The sequence below is a fragment of the Ovis canadensis genome, chromosome 15 (genome assembly GCF_042477335.2).
Source record: "Ovis canadensis isolate MfBH-ARS-UI-01 breed Bighorn chromosome 15, ARS-UI_OviCan_v2, whole genome shotgun sequence".
NCBI classification, from domain to species: domain Eukaryota; kingdom Metazoa; phylum Chordata; class Mammalia; order Artiodactyla; family Bovidae; genus Ovis; species Ovis canadensis.
In genome coordinates this window covers 66,742,576-66,758,189 of record NC_091259.1, presented here as the reverse complement: position 1 = coordinate 66,758,189, position 15,614 = coordinate 66,742,576, and positions in this window count along the sequence as shown.

Below are 15,614 nucleotides of genomic sequence, written 5' to 3'. Positions count from 1 at the left end.
TTGATGCTTTTGAACTGTGGTGTTGGAGAAGACTCTTGAGAGTCCCTTGGACTTCAAGGAGATCCAACCAGTCCATCCTAAAGGAGATCAGCCCTGGGTGTTCTTTGGAAGGAATGATACTAAAGCTGAAACTCCAGTACTTTAGCCACCTCACGTGAAGAGTTGACTCATTGGAAAAGACTCTGATGCTGGGAGGGATTGGGGGCAGGAGGAGAAGGGGACGACAGATGGCTGGATCGCATCACCGACTTGATGGACATGAGTCTGAGTGAACTCTGGGAGATGGTGATGGACAGGGAGGCCTGGCATGCTGCGATTCATGGGATCACAAAGAGTCGGACACAACTGAGTGACTGAACTGATCTGAACTGAGTCTATATTTTCATATGGTATAATTTTCCTTCTGCCTGAATTATCTTTAATATTTCTTATAATATGCGTCTTCTAGAGATTAATTCTTTCAACTCCTGAGTAGCTGAAAAGTCTTTATTTTGCATTTATTTTTGAGATATTTCAAAAAGTGTAGAACTTTAGGTTTAAGTACTTAAAAGATGCTGTTTCAGTGTCTTCTTGCTTGTAATTTCTGTGAAAAAAATATTTTGTCTTCTTTTTCTCTTTTTCTGTTCTTCTGAATATAATATGTCTTGTATCTCTGGATACTTTTATGACTTTTTCTTTGCTATTGGTTTTAAATAATTTGATCATGGTGTATGCACTAATGAAGATTCTCTAGAGAAACAGAATCAATAGAATATATATAAAAGAGATTTATTATAAGAATTGACTAACATGATTACACAGCAAATCCCCAGATCTGCAGGGTGACTCAGCAAGCTGGAGACCCAGGAAGAGTCAATGTTTCAGTTTGTGTCCAAGGGCAGGAAAAAGCAAAGTTCCAATAAGAAGACAGTCAGGCAGGATGAATTCTCCCTTATGTTCTATTTAGGCCTTTAACTGATTGGATATGACCCACCTACATTAGAGAGGACAATTTGCCTTACTCAATTTACAATTTAAATATTAATATCATCTAAAAATACCCTCACAGAAACATCCAGAATATGTTTGACCAGATATCTGAAAATTGACCACCACAATGTGCTCTGGTGTAGTTTTGTTTTTTTTTTTTTTTCTTTTTTTCTTGTGCTTGTGGTTCATTAAGCATTTTGGATCTCTAAGTTTATAGCTTTCAGGAATTTGGAACATTTCTGGCTACTTTTCTTCAAATATTATTGTGTGCCTACTCCTTTAGAGACTCCATTCACAGATACAGATCACCGATATCCTTTTCAATTCTTAAACTTCTTTTTTTCCCCCCTCTGTGTTTAATTTTGGATAATTTCTATTGCTTCATCTTCAAATTTACTACAGTGTCTAAAGTTATTAATCTCATCTAGCACATTGTTCATCTCACACAATGGATTTTTCATTTTTAAAAGTTCAGTTTTGTCTTTTTTGTGTTCCCCATGTCTTTGCTTAATTTTTTAAACATAGGAATATAGTTATAATAACACTTTAATGTCCTTATGAGCTAATTCTAACATCTAACTCAGAAATAGAATGATTTCAATTGATATTTCTGCACATTATGATTTATATTTTCTTGCATATCAATCATTGCTGAGATTGATTTTGTGAGCTTTACCTTGTTAGATGCTAGATTTTATCATATTCCTATATAACACTTCTTATCTTTCTTTTGGGATGCATTTAAGTTTCTTGGAAGTTGTTTGATACCTTTGGGTCTTCCTTAAAATTTTTAGACTAGACATGAGCAGCGTTTAGTCTAAAATAAAATATTTTCCACTATTAAGGCAAAACCCCTCTGGGCATTTCTCCAATGCTCCATAAATCATGAGGTCTTGTAGTCTGTCTGGGGGTAATAGAGACTATGTCCATTCTTATGTGAGTGCAGAAAATTCTCTTCTTTAATTTGTTCAACTGGTTCTGTCCCTGAGCTTGGGTAGTTTCCTTATAGCATTGTACTGCAAGTACTCTGCTCTGTGCTCAAGTAAAACATTTTGTGTATATTTCTGGAGTTCTTTCTCCATGCACTTCCTTTCATAATAGTACGGCTTGAGAATTTTAACTTTCTTGTCTCCACAGATATTCAGATCATTTCCTCACTCAAGAATCTTAAAGATTCTCCTTTTGAGTTACCCTTCTCTGTGCTATGACTTGAGACAATCTTTGGGTATTAAAATGGGGCAACCACCTAATTTTATTCCTACATCTTCCTACATTCTTCTCTATTGACTGACCTCCAGTATCTTATAAATCATTGTTTTATATATTTTCTTTCCTTTTTTTTAGGGGGAGTGAGGTCAGATAGATAAATCTAATCCTGTTACTCTATCCTTGCCTAGAAGTAGACGTAACTTGTGAAAATATTTAATGATGATGTTACAGAGAGGGTGGTCATAGAGATTTTTGTAGTCTTTTAAAACGTAAAATAAATTGAGCATTATGTGTTGGAAGTTCCCTTGAAATATATGATTATGTTGCTATGATGATGGTATTAAAAATGGCAAGATATGGCAGAAGATAATATAATGCAGAGAAAAGGTCTTGGCTTAGGCAATTTTCAGGGAATTTTATACTCTCTGAGTCAGCCTTAAGACAGTAGAATAATTTTTTTTTAGAATAATTTTAGAATTTTTTTAGAATAATTTTTTTTGGTAACAAAAAAGGTAAAAATTTTTTTTCATCTTTTTTGTAATGGGCACTATCATGTCAATAGAATACATTAAAATTCTGTGAGCCAGACTGGCCTCAGCTGTCTTCCTATCATATCCCAACCTCATAAGGTATTAGAAACTTGCAAGAACAATAGGCAAAATAGTAGATAGTAACTATGATATCTGTATATACACCACTCCCACTTTTTCTGCAGGGTATCTACATTACAAAAGATGCAATAGTATGCAGAAGCTTTGAAGTCTATTTCCTGGGAGTTTGAATATATATCACCTTTTCTACTCACTAGAACTTCTGAGGTGTGAAGAGAGAAATTTAGGTCACACAGATGCAGAATGTGTCAAAAACTGTGGAAGAGACAAGAGAAAAACAAAAACCTAGAAACCTGCTTATGCAACATCTCAGTCTCAGCACTTATAAAACAATGTTAGTATCACTGAACAGAGTATACAAATGCAAAGTAAGTGTTTGTTTGTGCTCCTCCATAAGAGCAAAAGGAACTCTCATTAAAAATACATGATGCTTTAAACTTGTAATCACTTTCTAAAATCCAGATGCATATTAGAATGATCTTGGAATTTTTTAAAAAATATAAAAATCCATGTATTCTTTTTCTCTCCAAAGTTCCATACGTGTTTCTAATGAACATCCATGTTTAAAAAAACTGGACTATATGATGATTTTTTTACTTTTATCTAGTTTGTTTCACTTTTTCTATTTCATATTCAATGCTCCCATTTCATTTAGTTTATCTTTTCCAATTTCTCCATCTCTTTTTTGTTGTTCTTTTTCAAGCCTTTATCAAGTATAGTAGAAAATTTTTACACATGCATGTATAAATATAATATGAATAACATATATTTTAGATAACATGAATTTTGCCTAGCTAGAAAATTTATGACATTTTAATTCCACTTGTTTGACTTAGCATGAATAGAATGTTAGATTTCTAATTTACATTCACTCAAAACTTTGATAGAGTTTAATGTATTTTGCTATCTTATATTACTGTTAAGACTACAGTGTTTATTATCTTAGTAATTTTAAAAAATTTGAATGAGGCTTGAAACTTTTAATCCAATTTTGAGAACATAAAGAAACACTATGTAGTTAAAAAAATAACATATGGTACAGTATTATTAACTAAAATACAGATTTTGTCCAAATTTCATAAAATTTTATGCTAAATGTCCATTATTTGCTTTCATACCTTATTCAAGATTCCACACTGTACATAGCTGCATTGAGCAGCTTCAGCCACATGCAACAAATTATGGTAAATTCTCTTTTCATTTTTATTCTATTAGAAATATTTCCTAATGTTCCTTGCTATGGCTTCTTAGATATACCCATCATTTAAAAGTGGACATTTAATTTGCAAATGCATAGGGTTTTTTAAGTATCTTTAATATTAATTTCTTATTTCTCTGTGTTTTATCAGTCTTCTAACTTTATTGAGGCTTTCAATGGCTAAGTCAAAGATCTCTCTTGGTAAATGGCACATTGCACTTGAAAATATGTGGGTTATTTTCAAATATCTTTTGATATTGATTTCTAATATAATTCCAAAGTGATAAGAGAATAGACTGTGTGATTTCAATACCTTTATACCATGAAACTTTTGCACCTTATTTTATATTCCTGGATATGTTTTAGTGTCTGCTAGTTTATAGTCTACGGGAGCTTGAATATAATTTGTATGCAACTGCTGTGTGAAAATTGTATAAGTCTTAATTATGTTGAATTGGTTTATGATGCTTTTTAGGTCTCCTATATCATTTTACCTTTCTGTGCATTCCTTCTATTGATTTTTGAGAGTTTGATATTGAAACTCCAACTAAAAATATTAATTTATGTACTTAAAATAATTATATACTGGAACTATATGCAACTTTGTTCTATATTTTCCAAGTCTCCTGTAAATGTGTTATCAAACTTACATAATTTTAAAAATAAAAAATACACATGAAGCTTTGAATTCACTGAATTATCATGAGAACATAGAAGGAAGGCTCTTAATATGGGATTGCTTTTTACTGTGGGACATGGAGTAAAAATCAAAGGTATTTCAGGCCAGTGCCTTTATACAGGCATTAAAGCCATTTGTAAAAGTTTCCTTTATATTCTTGATTGAGTTTGGGCTCAATTCATTTATTGATGAGTAAGTCAACCAAATCAAGTCAACCAGCTTCCCTATCTTCTTTCTTTCTTTCCTTAATTTTTACTTTCTTCTTTTTTTGGAGCAACAGAAGTTAGGTTAGCAAGCTGTTTATTTGTTTAAAATACTCATTTATCAATCTACAATGTAGCTGTAAAAGCAACACAGACCGAGGCCCTTTATCCAATCTAACTTAATCAATGCTGACCTTCATGCCAAAAACATAATAGCTTACAGCACTCACACTGTGTTTATGTGCTATGGACTGAGTGTTTTTATTTTGAAAATTCATATATTGAAGATCTAGTCCCCAGTGTGATGATAATATGAAAGTAATTGGGAGGTAACAAGGCCATGAGTTTTTCTTGTAGCCATGTATGGATGTGTGAGTTGGACTCTAAAGAAAGCTGAGTGCCCAAGAATTGATGTTTTTGAACTGTGGTATGAAAAAGACTCTTGAGTGTCCTTTGGACTGCAAGGTGATCAAACCAGTCAGTTCTAAAGGTAACCAGTCCTGAATATTCATCGGAAGGACTGATGCTGAAGCTGAAGCTTCAATACTTTGGCCACCTGATGCAAAGAACTGACTCGTTGGGAAAGACCCTGATGTTGGGAAAGATTGAAGGCAGGAGAAGAAAAGGATGACAGAGGATGAGATGGTTGGATGGCATCATTGACTAGATGGACATGAGTTTGAGCAAGCTCCAGGAGTTAGTGATGGACAGGGAAGCCCAGTGTGCTACAGTCAATAGTGTTGCAAAAAGTCAGACAGGACTGAGAGACTGAATTGAACTGAACTGAGGTCATGAGGGGCCCATCTTCATGAATGAGATTAGTGCACTTACAAACTAGAAACACTAAAAGAGACGATCTCTGTCTCTACCACATGAGGATGCAGCAAAAGGAAACCATGTACAACCGGAAAGAAGGCTTTCTCCAGACGCCAAATCATCTGATAACGTAGCTTGGACTTTCCCATCTCTAGAACTGTGGGTAATAAATATTTGCTGTCTAAGCCACCCAGACTATGGTAATATATTCTAGCAGTCCACACTGACCAAGACTGTGCGTGTGATAAAGAAACAAAGAGAGAAGAAAGAAAAATGGACTGACTAGACAATTTTTGAGTCCCAATGCAAAATGAAAATGCATACCTTCTCCAAAAATTATTAAGAATTTCAAGACAGCAACATCAGACCATTAAACAAAGCATGGGGGCCCTGTGAGACTGCACAGGTAGCATGTTCAAAAATCTCACCCTAGTGTAAGACTATGATGACTGTGACCAATGCAACAAGAGTAACTGTACTAAACAAGGGTACTATACTAAAATGTATAGACGCAAAAATAAATCTATCTGGACTATACCATACTGCCCCACCAGTTTTGTTTTTTTTTAAATAATATCTTCCTAATTTTGTCAGTGCTAACCATATAGACAAATTGATGGGAAAGAAAATCAAGCAAAAATTAATACTTAATAAATATGATGAAGAAATTATTCATAAAGTATTAAATGGTACTAAGTCCTCTTTTCTTGAGCAATGGCTTGAAATGAAATTGTAATAAAAGCAGCAAAACAAGTTGGATTTAAAGGACATGCAGGATTCTGCAGTTACTTCTGCAGCTGATGAAATGTAACTGCTTAAAGCTTACAAAATAATTACAAGGCAATTATGGAAAGAAGGTCTATTTTGTTCACTCAGTTCAGGTACTATGGAAAAAGTTAGTGTGTCAAACTATTAACTTTGAGTAATTTAATCACCATCCTGAAAGCTAAAATAAGATATTCTGGTGTCTTGCCAAAGGGGAAAAATAAAGCCTGCAGCAACTACAATTCTTTTCGATTTCTTTGTCGAACCAAGTAACTCTCTTGTAACAGTTACTTTCCATGGTTAGATAAGACAGATAGATAAACATAATATTGCCAATGCAAGTAGGTAAAACTTTGTTTCTTAAAGCTGATTCTTAAGATAAATAATTGCCTCATCTTCTAAGGAAGGATAATACTACTTGAATCTGTTGAAAATCAAGCTAGGAAAAGAAGGCCAATCAATCACTTCAAATTGTTTGTTATCAAATTAAATATGTGATAATCCTAAACTTTGAAATTACTTTATGATTGTTATCAGGATTAATATGATTTGGGAACATGCCATCTTGATTCTTCCACATAAAACTAGCTACATGAGAAGTTTTCAATTTAAGATTCACACATCTCTTCCTAAATTGTATATGCTATGTCAAAGGAAAGAGTCATTTTGGCTTAGTGCTGTCTCTGTGTATCCTTTTTTATGATTATAGCCGATAATTGGGAAGAATTTGTGTGTGTGAGTATGAAATCTTTTATGGTTTCTAGTTGGCTTTAACTTATGAAACATGGAAATTAAACATAAATGTCAATAGTTTCTTGACAATTTAGGACATGGGTAACCTTATGAAAGATATACTTCAGTTTCCTCAACCAGTTTAATATCAGTTTAATATCAACTTGATAGGATTTTGATGAAAAATAAGACATCATGCAAAATGCAGGGCTGGATTAAGCTCAAGCTGGAATCAAGATTGCCAGGGGAAATATCAATAACCTCAGATATGCGGATGATACCACCTGAATGGCAGAAAGCAAAGAGGAACTAAAGAGTTTCTTGATAAAGGTGAAAAAGGAGAGTGAAGAAGCTGGCTTAAAACTCAACATTCAAAAAAATAAGATCATGGCATCTAGTCCCATCACTTCAAGGTAAATGGATGGGGGAAAAATGCAAACTATGACAGACATTATTGTCTTCGACTCCAAAATCACTGCAGATGGTAACTACAGCCATGAAATTAAAAGATGCTTGCTCCTTGGAAGAAAAGCTATGGCAAACTTAGACCATGTACTAAAAAGCAGAGACTTCACTTTGCTGACAAAGGTTCATACAGCCAAAGCTATGATCTCTCCAGTAGTCATGTACAGGTGTGAGAGCTGGTCTGTAAGGAAGCCTGAATGCTAAAGAATTGATGCTTTCAAACTGTGGTGTTGGAGAGGACTCTTGAGAGTCACTTGAACAGCAAGGAGATCAAACCAGTCAATCTTAAAGGAAATCAGTTCTGAATATTCATTGGATTGATGCTGAAGCTGAAGCTCCAATATGTTGGCCACCTGATGTGAAGAGGTGACTCATTGGAAAAGACTCTGATGCTGGGAAAGATTAAGAGCAGGAAGAGAAGGGGGCAACAGAGGATGAGATGGTTGGATGGCATCCATTGATTCAATGGACAATCAGAGTGAGCAAACTCTGGGAGATAGTGAAGGAAAGAGAAGACTGGTATGCTGCAGTCCAGGGGGTTGCAAAGAGTCAGATATAACTGAGTGACTAAGCAAGAAGATTGCTTAATTAAAAAAAAACTCATAAGATCTATAATATGGTCCAAGTTTTATAAACATCACTGCTGTTTCTATTTCTCAGAAGTGGAATGAATTGACTTTTTTCTTAATATACAGTTCAGTTCAGCTGTTCAGTCATGTTCAACTCTTTGTGACCCCATGAACTGCAGCACACCAGGCCTCCCTGTCCATCACCAACTTCCGGAGTTCACCCAAACCCATGTCCATTGTGTCGGTGATGCAATCCAACCATCTCATCCTCTGTTGGCCCCTTCTCCTCTTGCCCTCAATCTTTCCCAGCATCAGGGTCTTTTAAAATGAGTCAGCTCTTTGCATGAGGTGGCCAAAGTACTGGAGTTTCAGCTTCAACATCAGTCCTTCCAGTGAACACCCAGGACTGACCTCCTTTAGGAGGGACTGGTTGCATCTCCTTGCAGTCCAAGGGCCTCTAGAGAGTCTTCTCCAAACCACAGTTCAAAAGCATCAATCCTTTGGTGCTCAGCTTTCTTCACAGTCCAACTCTCACATCCATACATGACTACTGGAAAAACCATAGCCTTGACTAGTTGACAAAGTAATGTCTCTGCTTTTTAATATGCTGTCTAGGTTGGTTATAACTTTCCTTCCAGGGAATAAATGTCTTCTAATTTCATGGCTGCAGTCACCATCTGCAGTGATTTTGGAGCCCAGAAAAATAAAGTATAAATATACAATTTATTAGTTATTTCTATGTCTATATTAATTATGCTATGGACTTACTCTTCTGAAGACCTATAATACTACATTCTGCTAGTATCATGTATACATGTTATATATTTACATGCATTTCTTATCACAATCATGAAAGGCTTAAAAGGAAAAATAATTTCCCACATGCTTGGGAGAAAATACTAGACATTCAAGCATAAAACTCTGGGTACCTTTACCAAAAAAATGTTATTTGAATTAAACCACTTTTACAAAAAATATTTATAAACCCTTTTGAAAATATGATTTACATGGTCTTATAGTGGCAAAATCCATAATCTGTAGATTAATTCACATTTATCTTAATTTGAATTGGTGTCATGAAACCTCTAGAGAAAACATGAGCATGAGAAAAAAAATGGACAGGAAAAAATAAACATTAATACATTCTGTTTTAACATGAAAGATTTTTGCTACAATTATGGTGTATGTTCCAGTTCTTTGCACTTAAAATAGCCAAAGCAATTTACCTGGCAGAACTGAACTGAACAATTAGAATTTTTTGAAGGTTTTTGCCTTTTGAGGACGTTGAATGATTTCAGGCACACTAGTTTAAGCATTCTATATTTTCTTTGGGAAAGAGCTGAAATCCACAAACAGAAATCTCTTCAGGAAGTAGTTCTGGATTATAAAAACCTCAACATAATTAAAAAACTACTCAGGCAAATCTGGCCTTGGGGTACAGGATGAAGCAGTGCAAAAGATAATAGAGTTTTGCCAAGAGAATGCACTGGTCATAACAAACACTCATTTCAACAACACAAGAAAAGACTCTACACATGGACATCACCAGATGGTCAGTACTAAAATCAGACTGATTATATTCTTTGCAGCCAAAGATGGAGAAGTTCTATACAGTAAGCAAAAACAAGAGCAGGAGCTGACTGTGGCTCAGATCATGAACTCTTTATTGCCAAATTCAGAATTAAATTGAAGAAAGTTGGGAAAACCATTAGACCATTCAGATATGACTTAAATCTAATCCCTTATGATCATACAATGGAGGTGAGAAATAGATTTAAGGGACTAGATCTGATAAGACAGAGTGCCTGAAGAACTATGGACAGAGGTTCATGACATTGTACAGGAGACAGGGATCAAGACCATCTCCAAGAAAAAGAAATGCAAAAAAGCAAAATGGCTGTCTGAGGAGGGCTTACAAATAGCTGTGAAAAGAAGAGAAGCAAAAAGCAAAGGAGAAAAGGAAAGAGATACCCACTTGAATGCACAGTTCCAAAGAATAGCAAGGCGCGATAAGAAAGCCTTCCTGAATGATCAGTGTAAAGAAATAGAGGAAAACAATAGAATGAGAAAGACTAGAGATCTCTTCAAAAAATCAGAGATACCAAGGGAATATTTATGTCAAGATGAGCTCAATAAAGGACAGAAATGGTATGGACCCAACAGAAGCAGAAGATATTAAGAAGAGGTGGCAAGAATACACAGAAGAACTGTACAAAGAAGATCTTCACGACCCAGATTATCATGATGGTGTGATCACTCACCTAGAGCCAGACATCCTAGAATGCAAAGTCAAGTGGGCCTTAGGAAGCATCACTACAAACAAAGCTACTGGAAGTGATGGAAGTCCAGTTGAGCTATTTCAAATCTTAAAAGATGATGCTGTGAAAGTGCTGCACTCAATACGCCAGTAAATTTGGAAACTCAGCAGTGGCCACAGGACTGGAAAAGCTCAGTTTTCATCCTAATCCCAAAGAAAGGCAATGCCAAAGAATTCTCAGACTACCGCACAATTGCACTCATCTCACATGCTAGTAAAGTAATGCTCAAGATTCTCCAAGTCAGGCTTCAGCAATGCATGAACGATGAATTTCCAGATGTTCAAGCTGGATTTAGAAAAGGCAGAGGAGCCAGAGATCAATTTGCCAACATCTGCTGGATCATCAAAAAAGCAAGATAGTTCCAGAAAAACATCTATTTCTGCTTTATTGACTATGCCAAAGCCTTTGACTGTGTTGATCACAGTAAATTGTGGAAAATTCTTCAAGAGATGGGAATACCAGATATCTGACCTGCCTCTTGAGAAATCTGTGTGCAGGTCAGGAAGCATCAGTTAGAACTGGACATGGAACAACAGACTGGTTCCAAATAGGGAAAAGAGTACGTCAAAGCTGTATATTGTCACCTTGCTTATTTAACTTATATGCGGAGTACATCATGAGAAATGCTGGGCTGGATGAAGCACAAGCTGGAATCAAGATTGCTGGGAGAAATATCAATAACCTCAGATATGCACATGATTCCAACATTATGGCAGAAAGTGAAGAACTAAAGAGCCTCTTGATGAAAGTGAAAGAGGAGAGTGAAAAAGTTGGCTTAAAGCTCAACATTCAGAAAACTAAGATCATGGTAGGCAGTCCCATCACTTCATGCAAATAGATGGGGAAACAATGGAAACTGTGACAGACTTTACATTTTGGGGCTCCAAAATCACTGCAGATGGTGATTGCAGCCATGGAATTAAAAGATGCTTGAAGTGAAGTGAAGTCACTCAGTCATGTCTGACTCTTTGTGACCCCATGGACTGTAGCCTTCCAGGCTCCATCCATGAGATTTTCCAGGCAAGAATACTAGAGTGGGTTGCCATTTCCTTCTCCAGAGGATCTTCCCAACCCAGGGATCAAACCCAGGTCTCCCACATTGCAGGCAGATGCTTTACCGTCTGAGCCACCAGGGCTTATTCTTGGCAGAAAAGTTATGACCAACCGACACAGCATATTGAAAAGCAGAGACATTACTTTGCCAACAAAGGTACATCTAGTCAAGTCTATGGTTTTTCCAGTAGTCATGTATGGATGTGAGAGTTGGACTATAAAGAAAGCTGTAAGCTGAAGAATTGATGCTTTTAACTTTGGTGTTGGAGAAGACTCTTGAGAGTCTCTTGGACAGCAAGGAGATCCAGCCAGTCCATCTTAAAGGAAATCAGTCCTGAATATTCACTGGAAGGACTCATGCTGAAGCTGAAACTTCAGCTGACCAATACTTTGGCCACCTGATGCAAAGAACTGATTCACTGGAAAAGATCCTGATGCTGGGGAAGATTGAAGGCAGGAGAAGAAGGGGACAGCAGAGGTTGAGATGGTTGGATGGCATCACTGACTCGATTGACATGAGTTTGGGTAAACTCTGGGAGTTGGTGTTGGACAGGGAGGTGTATTGTGCTGTGGTCCATGGGGTCACAAAGAGTTGGACACAATTGAGTGACTGAACTGAACTGAGACGGTTACCAAAGACAAATTTGAGAGATTAAAAATCCAGGAGGATCAACTCATAGAGGAGCCCTATACTCTTGTGAATTTTACTGACAGGAGCTTGACCAGTTTCCCACAGTGAATACCTGAGAAAAATCCCCTCCTGCCTTTGGCAAGAGAAGGGGCAAAGCAACCATTTTGAAACATACTGGAGCACTCTTTTCTTCTTAATAAAGTCTGCCCCTAGGGAAAACTAGTTAACCAGAGCTCCCTGGTGTCTCAGGTGGTGGGGAATCTGCCTGAAATGTGGGAGACCTGGGTTTAATTCCTAGGTTGGGAGGAAGGGAACAGTTACCCACTCCAGTATTCTGGCCTGGAGAATTCCATGGACAGAGGAACCTGGCAGGCTACAGCCCATGGGGTTGTAAAGAGTTGCACATGACTGAGCGAAGTTCACTTTCACTTTTAACTGGCTGGAGTATTATCAGATCCTACCTGACCTGGGGAAAAGGAAATAATCAGCCATAGCCCACTCTACCCATACTGTTCCATCTAAGAGGATGAAAATAAAATAAGGACTCACAAAGGTCACAGTCCAGAAGCACAGGCTACCAAAAGACTGCAACCTAATCGTACATTATAGAATGCATCCTCTCCCCACACCTTTGTTGTTGCTCAGTCTTTAAATTGTATCTGACTCTTCATGATCCCATGGACTGCAGCACATCAGGCTCCTCTGTCCACCACTCTATCTGGGAATTTTCTCATATTCATGTTCATTGAGTCAGTGATGCTATCAACCATGTCACTCTCTGCTGCCTCCTTCTCCTTTTGCTTTAAATGGTTCCCAACATAGTATTTTTCCACAGCTTACCACCCCATTGCTAAAGGACTATTTACAGCAATTCCTTTTACCCAGTGCCTCAAGAAAAACTTTACAAGGTGTACCAAAAGGCAAAGAGCACAGTTTAAAGGGCAAGCATCAAAACCAGACTCAGATATGAAGGAGTTGACAGCAAAAATGAGGGGTGCTGGGTAAAGCATAATGGTTTAGCAGTAAGTGTTCAGTGGGTCAGCAGGATGTAGAAAGTGTACATTGTCAGGCACAAAGTGAACGTTTGAAGCAGTAAACCATATTGACACTGAATGGCCTCTGATAAATGAAGAATGCAAATTTTGAGCCCTAGAGCATATAATAAAATAAGGGAAAGGCAAGAAGCAAATAGAGAAAATAGAATGCAGTTCAAAAAAATACTGATTAACCCCAAAGATCAAGAAAGTGGAAACGAACAAAAAACAAAAGAGACAAGTGATAAACAAATACTAACATGGCAGACTCAAACCCAGATGCACAGGTAATTATATTAAGTGTAAATAGACTATAGAATAATTTAAATGAAGAAAATATAGACTAAATACAAAAGCAAGACTGAACTATATGCTCTGTAGGATAGATGCACTTGAAATACAAAGACATAAATATCTGGGGATATAGAGATGGTATGGTGGCTTCCTAAATACCAGCAGTAAAACTGTATGGTAAAGAGTAGCATAAGATTAAAAAGACGAAAGTAGGTAAAACTCAGTAAAGATATAAAATATTTCAACAACACTGCTATCCAAACTGATTTAATTGATATTAACAAAATACTAAACAAAAAATAGAAATATATTTCAATCTTACATGGAGTTTTTATCCCCATAAACCACAGTTAGGGCATAAAATAAATCTCCCAAAGAGTAAAAGTATTGACATCTCACTGATGTCTTTGATCAGAATGGGGTTAAATTAAAAAATTAACACCTATAAGTTGTCTAGAAAAATTACAAAATATTTGGAAATAAAATAATATGCTTTAAGTAACCCATGAGCTACTAAAGAAATTCCAAAAGAAGTAATTATTTTGAACTATATAATAATGAAAATAACATATTACAATTTATTAGAGCAAGCAAAACCAGGGTTTATATGTAAATTTATAGTTTTAAATGTCTTTAGTAGGAGAAACAGGCCAATATAAAAATCATGCATTTAAGTTACTACTTTTAAAAGTCTAGGAAAAGTAAAATAAAGCCTTAGTAAATAAATGTAAGGAATGTAATAAAGGAATATAAAAAATGTAATAAAGAACAGAAATCAATGAAGTAGAGAAATCTTTTAAAACCAAAAGTTAGTTCTTTAAAAATATTAGTAGGATTGATAAAATCCTAGTCAGAATAATTTTAAATGAGATAAAGAAAACAACTCAATAATATTAGTAATGAAAGAGGGATATGAATCCAGACCATACAAAAACACTGAAAGGTTTATAAGATAATATTTGGAACAACTTTGTACTAATATATTTAGATCCTTTTTTAAGGTTTACTTATTTATTAGCATTTTAAAGTTTTTAATGAATTTGTTACAATATTGCTCCTGTTTTATGTTTTGGTTTTTTAGCCACAAGGCATGTGTAACCTTAGCTCTCCGAGCAGGGTCTGAATCAGTGCCCCCTGCATTGGAGTATGGAATCTTAACAACTGAACTACCAGGGAAGTCTCTGTGCTAATGTGTTTAATAACCTAGATAAACAGGTCAAAGGCATTAATTTATCAAAACAATATCAGAAGAAAAGTGAATTCCAAATAGCCCTAAATCTGTTCTAAAAGAAATTAATGCAAAATAAAACACTCTAAATTCCAGATCTAAATGATTTTACTGATAACTTTAAATAAATAGTAAGTGAAAATAAACATTAATTTCATACAATTCCTTTATAAATCAGCATCAGAAGGAACATTTCCATCTCATTTTATAAGGCCAGTATAACCTGAACATAAAACCTGAGAAAGATACTACAAGAAGAGAAAATCATAGAACATACAAAAGTTTAGAAACTAACATTAATGTTGGCAACTTGATTTCTCTGCAAAATGTTAACAAATTGAATCCAGGAGGCTACTGAATTCAGCAGTATATAAAACACTGAATTCAGCAGTATATAAAAGGATTACATCGCATTACTTAGTGCAACTGATCTCAGTAATGCAAGGTTGGTTCCACATTTTAAGTCAATCAATGTAATAAACTCCAATAACAGATCTAAAGAAAACATTAAAGTAATCTCAAATTCAACACCGTGTCATGAGAAAAAGTTTCAGGAAACTCAAAACTGAAAGACATTTGTTTGATTTGATAAAAAGCTTTTAAAGAGAAAAAACTACAGCTAATAATATACTTAATGGTTAAAGTCTGAATGCTTTCCTTCTAAAACAGGAACAAGGCAAACATGCCCACTGTCACCACTTTTATTTAATATTACACTGGAGATATAAATAAAGAGAAAAGAATAAAGAAACATGTAGGACAGAAAGACATAGGCAAATCTATTGACAGATGACATGACTGCAGAGAATTCTGAGGAATCTAAAAAAAAAAATTTCTGGA